Consider the following 12891-nt stretch of genomic DNA (forward strand, 5'->3'; position numbering starts at 1 on the left):
TTTCCTTGTTTCCTTTCTGCACTGAGCTATTTTCCCTGTTGGGGCCTCTGGGCTTATGGCATTGTGCTTTTCCATTTAGGGTTGTAGCTTAGCATTTAATAATAATAATAATAATAATAATAATAATAATAATAATAATAATAATGATAATAATAATAATAATGATAATAATAATAATAATAATAATAATAATAATAATAATAATAATAATAATAATAAATAAGAGATGAATCTTTTATAGCAACAGAAGATGAAGAAAGACAACGTATTATGGAACACTTTAGTGCGGTTATGCATAGGCGATATAAGTGGAATATTTTGATGGATATACCCGAATTTGATGAAGAACTTGATGTGCCCATGAAGGAATTCAGTGTGTTTGGAGTAGAATCTATCCTAAAAAACTAAGGAGAAGAAAAGCCTTGGGATACGATGGAATAACTACCGAGATGATGATAGCCGAAAATGAAGTGACTACAATACTACTTACAAGATTATGCTGTAGAATGGAAAAAAAGGCAAAACCAAATGAGTAGGAGATAGGAGTGTTGGTGCCAAAAAAAAAAAAAAAAAAAAAAAATGAGACCGGACTGACCGCACTAATTACAGAGGTATAATAATACAACAACAGTTTTTCTGAAGACATATAGTATGTTTATTCCAAGAAGTCTAGAGAGTAAGATTGATGAAAAGCAGAGAGATTAACAACCAGGATTTAGAAAAAGTAGAAGTTGCATTGACCAAATTTTATTTTGAAACGTTTTGTACAGCAAACTGAAGAATACAGAAATCCCCTTTTGATGGCATCTCTGGACTATTGAAAAGCCTTTGATAGTGTGCACCGGCCAATTTTATGGAGAAGCCTCCGTTATTATGGAACTCCTCCTAAATGTGTAAATTTTATTAAGTTTGTTCATGAGCATAGCAAGTATAATGTTTATGTGAATGGAATCTTATCAAATGAATTTTCGGTGAACAGTGAAATACTCCAAGGGAATGTTTTGTCACCTATGTTCTTTCTCCTCCCCATGGATTTTGTAACGTGTAGAACAGTCAGAGAAGGTGGAGAATGAATAGACTGGATTGATGATAGGAATTTAACAGACCTAGAGTAAGATGATGATGCTGTCCTTGTTAGCAGAACACCTCAGGATTTGCAATGCTCGCTTACCAGAACGCATGAAATATCACACTAGGTTTGGCTGTTTATAAATAGAAGAAAGACAGAGATGATGAGGACGGAGTATGCAATGTAAGATGAAATATCATAAGAATGACAAAGGATTATTAAGGTAAAATCATTTAGGTATTTAAGAACTATAATCTCCAATACAGGGTCTTTAGAATTAGAGTTTAGTGAAAGACTGAAAAAAGCTAATCAAACGAAGGCTAGGTTGAGTAGAATTGGGAAATCAAATCGACTGAAATTACATATGAAAATCTGAAAATATGAAATTGTTGTTACTCTATGGTATGACAATTAAACTGTCTACAATAAACTTAGTAGACTTGAAGAGAGCGTCCTCAGAAGGATATTGCGAGTTAATTGGCAGGACAGGACTAGAAATTAAACTAAAATAGACGTTACTCGAGTACGGAATGTGGATGAGATCAGGATAAGTGGTGGATGGAGATGGTTTTAGCATGCTCTTAGCACTCCCCAACAGAGATTATTCCACCAAACGTTCATCTATGCTCCACAAGGCTCTATAAGAGTTGATAGTCCCAGGCCTACATGGCTGAGAACTATGCAGCGCGAAGTAGGAGATGATGAATGAAGAATTATTGAATAAAAAGCTCAAGATAGGGACAACTGTCGAAATCTAACCGAGGCCTTTTGCATCTATACCCGTAGGAGGAGATGGTGGTGCTGATGATGTTGATAAAGTTTTAATTAGCAAGTTTTTAATATTCGCTAGAACGTTTTCCTAATATCAAAGAAAAAAAAACGGGGTGGGAGGTGGGGATCCTTCTTTCAGAGAAATATCTTCTATCGTCTGATGCTATTTCAAAGCTCAAAAAAAAAAAAAATGAACAATAGTAATTTTCCTAATAAGAAATTTAGAAGAATTAATAATTATGTACATTCCATTCAGCTCAATTACGTCACATCGTTAGACGGAATGACTTCTTGAACGAAGATTTTTTTATGAAGGATACTCAATTTAGTTTCAAATAAATACAAAGCTAGTAAGCTTTTAGTAAATTAGTAGAATATATGATTTTATAGTAAATCACGTACAAGTTTTTTAAAATGTTTTATCATCTTTTATAAAACAGTTCCATTTTGGACTCTACCCTAATTTAATTTTTTTATATATATCCATATATATATATATATATATATATATATATATATATATATATATATATATATATATATATATATATATATATATATATATATATATATATATACTGTATATATATATATATATATATATATATATATATATATATATATATATATATATATATATATATATATATATATATATATATATGTAATAATTAGAATAGTAATATTACATGTTTAAAACAAATGACGTAATATGTCATGTTGGTTGGAAGAGCTGACCGTGAGATTTGCTATGGTCAACTCAAATTGTAAGCAGGATGTAAGATGCTAAGTTGTCATTCTTTCTTAGTGTCAACACATTGTCTCTTCGTGTGAAAGTTTGTGACGTCACCGGATGCAGGTGTCTTCCGATTCCGTCACTTAGCCAAATTAAAGCAAGTGTACGATATTTGGGATATCAGTAATTTGTTCAGTTCATATCTAAACTTCACCAGAATTGGTCATGTGGACCAACACAGCTTCCTCCAGTGATGGAGATGTTTAACTCAGTTGTTTATTCACAATAAAACTTAAAAACCACTAAGATGTGTTCAATAAACCATTTAAATACATCTGAAAACAACTCATACTTAAATGTGTGCTTAAGACAGTAGCACACCAATAAATGGTGGCAGCGATTAAACTCTAAGACAGCGATTAAACTCTAAGAATTAGAGAAATATCTTCAAGACTTCAAAATAAATAGCTGTAAAACCAGAGATATATCTTCAAGACTTCAACATAAAAGCTGTAATACCTGATAAAGATCTTCAAGAACTCAAAACTATCTACAAGAATCTACAATTTTGACTAAGTCCAACGGAAATGCTAACACCAACATATGTTAGTATACAAATAGAATCTTCAATCAACATCTTCGAAAACCCAAGGACTGGCATTCAACTATTGCAAGACATATCCAGGAAGACCTACATTCTACAAGAAACTAGAACGAGACATCGCTAACAAAACATCAAGAGAGAGAGAGAGAGAGAGAAACGAGGAGTCGACTTCATATATAAGCTAAGTACAGAGATTTTGTATTCATTTCAGTTTGGGCAGTGAAGTGTAGTTATCACAAGTCGTTAGTCAATTATTACTGGGGTGAGTGAATTCCTAAACTTTGTTATAAGAAACTCCGAATTCTCATTTTGAATTTTTCTTTCTTTGTGCTAATTCCTTTTTCTTTCATAAACTCTTGGGGGGAAATGTATTGGGATTAGTAACATTGTTGGGGGAATTTTATTATACATATGCGTTTACGCAGTGGGCGTCTGTACTCATATAGATATTTTGATAGGATTGAAAGGGGTCAAAGAGATAGAAAAAAAAAAAAACATACAGCAGTCATGGCTCCTCCTGTCAGCCCTACCCCTGGACCTAGTGGTGTAGGCCAGGCTAATCCTCCTCCAATTGTGACGCTTGTAAATGCCAGGTCAGCAATCCTTCCTTTTCAAGGCCGTGTCAACGGGTTCTTGCCACAAAATGTGGAGTCATGGATTTCATCCGTTGATGCCCATTTAAATGCCAAACAAATCGTAGATCCTTTTGTACAATTACAAGAAGCTAAAAGTTTTATAGATTTTTCTAAGGGGGATGCGAGTGCGTATTTAAGAGGTGTTTCATTTCAGGAAGCAGTTACTTGGGATGATTTCAAAGTTAGGTTACGCGCGATCTATGGGGGTGAGGAAGCTTTGGATGTAGTGTTAACGTTACGAAATACACTTAATCAAGCCACTATGAATCGGCTTAATGTTGTTGAGAGAGCAGCTCTCATAGCTGATAGGCTTAACGAATATCAGGACATTTTAGGTAATTCCACTTGGGTTACTAACGATAATATCTCCGTGAAAGATTTTTTACGATTAATGTATTTAACTTGCATGACACTTATGTTGCCTGAAGCTTTAGTACGGTGCTTTGATAAGAAGTTAATGCCTGCAAGTACGGAATTGGATGTCTATAAACAGATAAAGAAACACATGTCCAAGTGTCCAGATCTCGATCCCGTGTTAACTCAAGTTTTTGCTAAGAATGAAACAAAACCACAAACAGTGAACGTAATTAACAATCCAGTAGCGGGAGTGACGTGTTACAACTGCAAACGTCAAGGTCACATAAGCGCAGACTGTAGAACGAAATTTTGTTCAGTTCACAACACAGGATCACATTCTTATAGTCAATGTTACGCGCGTAAGACACAACAATATCCTAGAAATACACAGTCAATTCCACAGTCAGTTCCATATGGAAATAAAAAGAAAAATCCTCATTTTAACAATAAGAAGAAGCAACAAAATGTCAATGCAGTTCAGAGTCCGAAACAAACAAACACTTCTTCAAATATCGCTGAGCCTGGGCCGTCAAACCAGACCTCGCAAAGTCAGCCTAATTTTCAGAATGTGCAGAGCAAAGCAAATACCACATAGTTAACTCTAGAGGGGAAGAGAGTGATGTTGGGTCAAGGTCATTTATGTCAACATCAATAGTATTGAATAATCAATTTAATGTTTTATCAGATAATTGTGAGACAATAGATTTTCCTATGAAACACACGGCCGAATTAAGTAAAACAGTGCATGCTCCCGTAGATTTGCAACGAATTCATACAATAATAAGCCAAAATGAGTTACGGCCAACCTTATATGCTGTAAATTTAGAACACAAATCCTTTACGTTATTTTTTGACTCTGGTAGTCCACGTAATATTATGGATTTGAAGACGCATCATTTGTTGTTTTCGAACTTTCCGATTGAAAAATCAGGAATCAGACTTTCAGGTATAGGAAATAATGAATTAAACGTCATAGGCATAACTCATGTTCAGTTCAGAGTCGGTAATCGCACGTTTGCCGATACATTTGTTGTAGTGAAAAACATTAATATGTATCCAGCTGTAATTATAGGATACCCATCTATGGGAAATCAAAACATTATCTTAGCTCATGCAAAGCACGGCGTGTATATCAAAGGGAAATTCTATAAGTCTTCTAATACTTTAAAGTCAGTTTTGGATAAAAAGGAGACGACAAATGTAACCGTAACGTACGTTGAAGAACCAATAACTTGTCTCACTAATAAAGAAATAATATACGCGACCCAGCAGAATTCTCGTTCACCCGTAATATCATCTTGCACGCAATATATCGAACCAAACATACCTTCGAATTTAATAGTGCAAATAAAGAAAACACTACCGGGATCTGAAATATTAATCCTTTCCGATACTTTGAAAACTAACGGATTGTCTGTCACACAAGCTATTTATACAGTAGGCTCACATCAGCAATGTAATATCGAAGTCTGTAATCATTTAAATAACACTTTAGTAATTCACAAAAATCAACATATCTTGGATGTAGAAGTTTATAAACATCGTATTCTTACCGTTGCTGAAATCAATCACTCTCAATCAGTTGCGGATGAATCCCTTTTACGATCTATTAAAAATAAAATCAGTAAGGACATTCAAGACGAAGAAATTCAGCAGAAAATTTTTGAACTTTTAAATAAATATACAGATGTCTTTTCCACTACGGATGGATCCTTAGGGAAAACAGATGTGATCGAGCATCAAATAAGGTTAAAAGACAAACAGAAAATTATATATGTACCCTCGTACAGACTCCCTATGAAATTCCAGAATGAAATTAATGATGAAGTAGGTAAAATGTTAGAGGAAGGAGTCATTAGAAAATCAAATAGCCCTTATAATTTTCCTTTAATAGTTGTACCGAAAAAAGATCGAACATGGCGTATCTGCGTCGACTTTCGTCGTCTAAACGAGGAAACGATCCCTGATCGATTCCCAGTGCCATGTACTGACGATATTTTGTCTTTATTAGGTCAGAATAAATATTTTACCAGTTTGGACTTACTTAAAGGCTTTCACCAGATATCATTAGAAGAAGATAGTATCCCATACACAGCCTTCAGCACAGCCAGGGGACATTATGAATTTTTACGGATGCCTTTTGGTTTACGTTGTGCTCCTATAACATTTACAAGAATGATTAACATAGTGTTTGGAGACTTGTTAGGGGATATATTGCATGCCTATATGGATGATCTTGTAATCTTTTCCAACACCTTAGAAGAACATCTACGTAAGTTAGAACTAGTACTACAGAGATTAAGACAACATAACTTAAGGGTAAAGATTAATAAGTGTGAATTTTTCAAAACAGAATTAATATATTTGGGTTTCATGGTGTCAAGCCAAGGTCTTAAAGTAGTCCATGATAAGGTGTCGGCTATACGTAATTTTCCCATACCTACTAATGTCAAGGGAATACAGCAATTTCTGGGTTGTAGTGGATATTACAGGCGTTTTATACGCAACTATTCAATAATAGCCGCTCCTTTAACTGATCTTACGAAGAAGGGCGTAGATTTCATATGGTCTGAGCAACATCAACAGGCGGTTAATACTTTGAAAGATGAACTGTGTAGTTCTCCTATCTTAAAATTTCCTGACTTCGGTAAGGAATTCTTCATTGCAACAGACGCCTCAGACTTAGGAGTAGGAGGGGTATTGCTTCAGCAATATGATAAACAGTTTTTCCCGATAGCTTTCTATTCTCGAAAATTGAGAACTTCCGAAAGTAAGTATGCAGTAATAGACAAGGAAGGACTAGCTATTGTTAATTCGCTAGTGCATTTTAAGTTCATAATTTACGGTTATCCCGTTAAGGTTCTTACTGACCATAAACCACTAACAGAGTTCTTTAAAGGCTTCAATCACAGCCCTAAACGAACTCGGTGGCATTTAATCATTCAAGATTTTGGCGCAAGAATCGGGTATTTACCTGGGAAAGCAAATATCATTGCGGATGCATTATCACGCAACCCCGTGTCATCTTGTACGGAGTCTTTAGCTGAATTAATAGATATATCAACATCCATGCCTATTGTAAAAACAATATCTGAACAAGAAGATTTAGGCTGGAGTGCTGAATTGTTACAGACTGAGCAAAGAAAAGATCAGAAAATAGAAACAATTATAAATGCTTTGAAAGGCAATCATAAAGAAAAAGAATATATAAAGTATAAGCAGCAGAATTATGTAATCAAAGATAATATTCTGTGTAGGACTGTGACAAGGAAAACCCGCAATACACCACATGTAACTAACGACCAGGTAGTAGTACCAAACTCACTTGTTTCCACTGTCCTGAATTGGTTGCATTCAAATCCATTACATGGACACCCTGGGTTCTCATTAATGTCACAGAAAGCCAAATCATTGTTTTATTGGCATACAATGCTTACAGATATAAAAAGACACATAGCTAATTGTCGCACATGTCAGGAAAACAAAGGGCATACGAAAACACCTGTCAGCTTAGGAGCTTATCCTGTTCCCAATCAACCCTTTGAAAGAATACATTTAGATTTGTTAACAGGATTTTACGAGTCAGACAGAGGAAATAAGCACCTCTTAGTGATTATAGATGCTTTAACTCGATATACAGAACTAATAGCGCTTAAAACTAAAACTGCGATTGAATGCGCTAGGAAGTTTTACGAGTGTTACATTTGTAAACATGGAATTCCACACATGATAATCTCAGACTCGGGTGGTGAATTTAATAATCACTTTCTTATCTCATTGTGTGAATTCCTCAACATAAAGAAGGTTAATACCATGATATATCACCCAGAGTCGAATGGGCTAGTGGAAAGAGCAAATAGGAAGATATTAAATATATTAAGGGTAACACTAGGGGGATCAGACCCCAACTGGGATATTGCAATACCGGCGGCACTGAGTACTCTGAATCATTCATATCATATATCAATTAAAATGTCACCGCATGAAGCATTGTATGGTACCCCAGTTAGAACACCTTTCCATGTATTAACGCCTACAACTAATCTATCAAATCCTTTAAAAGAATGTATAAATGCAAGTATAAGTCGATATGATATCCTTCGAAAGAATTTAGAAGAATCACAAATCATAATGAAAAGGAATCATGATAAAATAGCGAAACCAACTAAAACATATACCGTGGGTGATAACATCTATATTCAAATCAATGTCAGAAAAGGGCTCAACTATAAACTAACACCTAAGTTTGAAGGCCCATTTAACATTTTGGAAACATTAACGGCCAATAGGTTTAGAATTCAAAACGTAGCCCAACCCACGGATGAGAGAATAGTACCATTGTCTCACATAAGAAATTAAAAAGAAGTGAGGAAAAATTTTAATTTTTGTGACTAAAAGTTTTCTTTTTAATACAGGAGTAATTACATATATTTTTTCTCGTTACAGGTTTCCAAGATGAATTTTTTGTTGTTGGGAGTGATATTGTTCGCTCAGACATTTTTTTCGTATGGGATGAGTTCTAAGACTAAGAATATATATTTTAAATATGGCAATATAGTTGAAAGACAAGAAGACATTTTTATTACATCAACCAACGTAATTGTCGAAGTGCATATGCAAGCAATTTTTCTTCAAGAGAATGATGTCACTAGCTTAAGAACCGCCATTTCAAGGTTTTCTGCATCATTGGATGAGTTGCATAGGAGACATTTTCATTTGACTACTAAGAGTTTGCTTGGATCAACATTAAAAGTTGCAGAGATGCTATCCGATGACTTGAAAAATAAGACTGGAGAGACAGGATCTTTGGCTTATGACCTTTTGATGTGGACTGTAGGACACGAACAAAAAGAAAGACGGAATCCGTTCATTTATGCTGCATTAAGCATCTTTGGGTCTGTTGCAAGTTTAGGTTTAGGACTTTCCAATCGTCTTAAAATTAGTAATCAAAATAAGAAAATTGAGTTCTTGACTCATAAAGATGAATCGATTATGTAGAAGCTATCACGTTAGCAACTAAAGGTGTATTGTCGCCCCATTTGTTGCCTATACGTTACTTAAAATTAGTTCTGGAGAACACTAGGGATAAACTAGGCTATGTTCCTTTGTTAGACGAACATAGGTTAGAATTTTATTACAGCCTAATTACAGTAAACGTAGATAATAACAAGATTAGGATTACAATTCCCTTTGATTCTTCTGATGCCTGGCAATCTTACAGGATATCACCATTTCCGACTTTCATGACGAATCACTCAAATCCAGTAATATCCAGTTTGACAGGACACGTATTGATTTCCCCAGACAAGGAAACATATACGGTCATTAAAGACTTAAATCAATTAACTCACTGTTCAGACGCAATGGATAGAAAAATATGTACAGCTGACTCATTTGAATTCCGTAAAAACTTGATGGATTCATGCGAGTTAGGTATAGTGCTAGACGGTGCTCTCTCCCATACAAGTGAAAATTGTCTGGATAAGCTTTATCCCTTTGACAATAAAGAATTCAATTGCAGACTAAATAATGGCTCGTGGATACGATACGACAAGGACGGCTTCAATGTATCATGCCCTGACGGATCCACATCCTTCAACAACATCTTCGTCGCAGCAGATGGCTGTATCGGGACTTCCCCGAATTCCATGGTGACTGGCCTACGGACAATCATCAGAGAACGAGCTTACTTCGCGAACTTCACGTGGACCTCTACAACGCCCGCACTTCCTCTCCCCTATAAAGGAAGTGTGGCGAAACGCTTAATGAAACTTACCGAAAAGGACCACCTGTCGCCGACTTACAAAGAGATTCTTCACCCTATATTACTAGCAGGTTTATGTGTAACGGTGTTAATTTTTATCGCCGTGAACATCCTTGTTTGGCGTAGGTTACGGCACAGCAAGCAGCTACAAAGGAACGAGTTGAATAGCCCTGACAATACCCCCTACCTGATCCAGTTCAAAACTGTATGAGTGGCCACCTCATTCGCTAAGGGAGTAATTTGTCAGGATGATGTTTGTATGAAAAGCTGATTAGTACGCTAGTAATATGTAATTAAAGAAATTCTCTACATTTGCATTGTTAAAAATACATTTAAAATAACATTTAAAAAAATAAATAAAATAAAAAAGGATATAAATCATTTTTTTCTCTCGGCATCTAATAAAAATATATAAGCTGGAATGTTAAAAAAGAAAAGAGAAAAAAAAAAAAAAAAAAAAAATATAAGATATATAACAGAATCTCTGGGCATCTAATAAAATGTATCAGCCCTATATATAAATATATATATATATATATATATATATATATATATATATATATATATATATATATATATATATATATATATATATATATATATATATATATATATATATATATATATATATATATATATATATGTACGAAACCGTGGTACGTGTACGTACCAGGAATTCGTATTTGTGCACTAAAAATTGAGTATCTTGTTTCTGACAAAGGTAACAATTATTCTTTATCAAGTTACCGAATCATTTGTAAGTCAGAATTTGTTTAGTTTTTTGGTACCATGTAATCATTTGCTAGCAATGTACCATATATATGATCTTGGTTTTATCATGCATTTTTCTTTTTGCTTTGGTAATATCTTTATTGTATGCATTATTGTTATTAATTTTGATGTGCCTATTTGGACATTCGTCCTCAGTTGGATATAGCTAGTTTTGAACAATGAATGATACGTATGTCCAGTCACACCTAATAACCATGTTTCGGCTTGTTGTTAAATTTTTGTAAAAAAAAAAATTGAGATAGCTGGCCGAGCTTATGTAATAATTAGAATAGTAATATTACATGTTTAAAACAAATGACGTAATATGTCATGTTGGTTGGAAGAGCTGACCGTGAGATTTGCTATGGTCAACTCAAATTGTAAGCAGGATGTAAGATGCTAAGTTGTCATTCTTTCTTAGTGTCAACACATTGTCTCTCCGTGTGAAAGTTTGTGACGTCACCGGATGCAGGTGTCTTCCGATTCCGTCACTTAGCCAAATTAAAGCAAGTGTACGATATTTGGGATATCAGTAATTTGTTCAGTTCATATCTAAACTTCACCAGAATTGGTCATGTGGACCAACACAGCTTCCTCCAGTGATGGAGATGTTTAACTCAGTTGTTTATTCACAATAAAACTTAAAAACCACTAAGATGTGTTCAATAAACCATTTAAATACATCTGAAAACAACTCATACTCAAATGTGTGCTTAAGACAGTAGCACACTAATATATATATATATATATATATATATATATATATATATATATATATATATATATATATATATATATATATATATATATATATATATATATATATATATATATATATATATATATATATATATATATATATATATATATATATATATATATATATATATATATATATATATATATATATATATATATATATATATATATACAGAGAGAGAGAGAGAGAGAGAGAGAGAGAGAGAGAGAGAGAGAGAGAGAGAGAGAGAGAATTGCATTGTCATCGAAAAGTAGATGATGTCAAAGTACAGTGTTTCACTTCTGCAATACTATGGAATTGATATTTCAACATTAAAAAAAATAGCATGAGATAAAACTGGTGCAACGTAACCAAACTATTCAGTCGTGAAATATATCTGGGTTCATAAAGGACAGAATGATATTCAACCAGGTGTTTTTATGTGTGCTTGGGTATTGCACATGCAGACACGTGCGTGTGGTTACGTATGTATCTTTAAAACCATATAAACGAAACCTCGTAGGTGATAAAAGTATTTAGATAAAATCTATCTACAAAAGAACAAAGAACATCCTTATCCAGCAGATAGAAATACATTCGGGAGAGAAAATTAATCAAAAGGAAGAGAGGAGCTATTTGGCAAGAGGGTGACTCTCCAGGCCATATGATCGCAATGTAAATACTTGCCAAAAAAATATTACTTCTAGTAATTAGAAATCCACCAAAAGATATTGGTAATAGGGGTCGGAGAATTCCTATTAAGACTTTTCTTGATTCTTCAATATCTCGAAACAAACAATTATATTGTAACAATTAACCATACTACACGCTATCGGATCACAAATGATATTGCAAGTGCCTTTTTCAGATTTTCGAATCTTGAGTTTTACCTTATAGTTACAAATGTCTTGTTCTCTCCGGGACCATACTCGATTCTGGACTATCATTCACAATTCTACATCGCTCTTAATAATAATAATAATAATAATAATAATAATAATAATAATAATATCACTACTACTACTACTACTACTACTACTACTACTACTACTACTACTACTACTAATAATAATAATAATAATAATAATAGTATATGCTATTAGTACAATTTTTACAAATATGTAATGATTTAATTGTAAACGAATATTCTCGATAGAAGGCAAATACGGGAGTTACTTTTGGACGATAATGATATATGTTATGATGAGAAATTTTGACAGAAGGTATAGTTTATTTTTTTTATTGAGATCAACAGTAACAGAATGGTGTAGTTTAAATCAAGTTGCTAAAAGGATTTTAAGCATAAATAATATTCAAAGCTCTTCTCTTCTGTATATAAAAATCCATTTATCAATACAAGTCTACACTGATATCAGAGTTAATACTAGCTCTTTTTTTAGCCTCAGTAGATGAAAAGGTCCAACACACTTTAATACATGGTGATG

The sequence above is a fragment of the Palaemon carinicauda genome, chromosome 9, assembly GCF_036898095.1.
Source record: "Palaemon carinicauda isolate YSFRI2023 chromosome 9, ASM3689809v2, whole genome shotgun sequence".
NCBI classification, from domain to species: domain Eukaryota; kingdom Metazoa; phylum Arthropoda; class Malacostraca; order Decapoda; family Palaemonidae; genus Palaemon; species Palaemon carinicauda.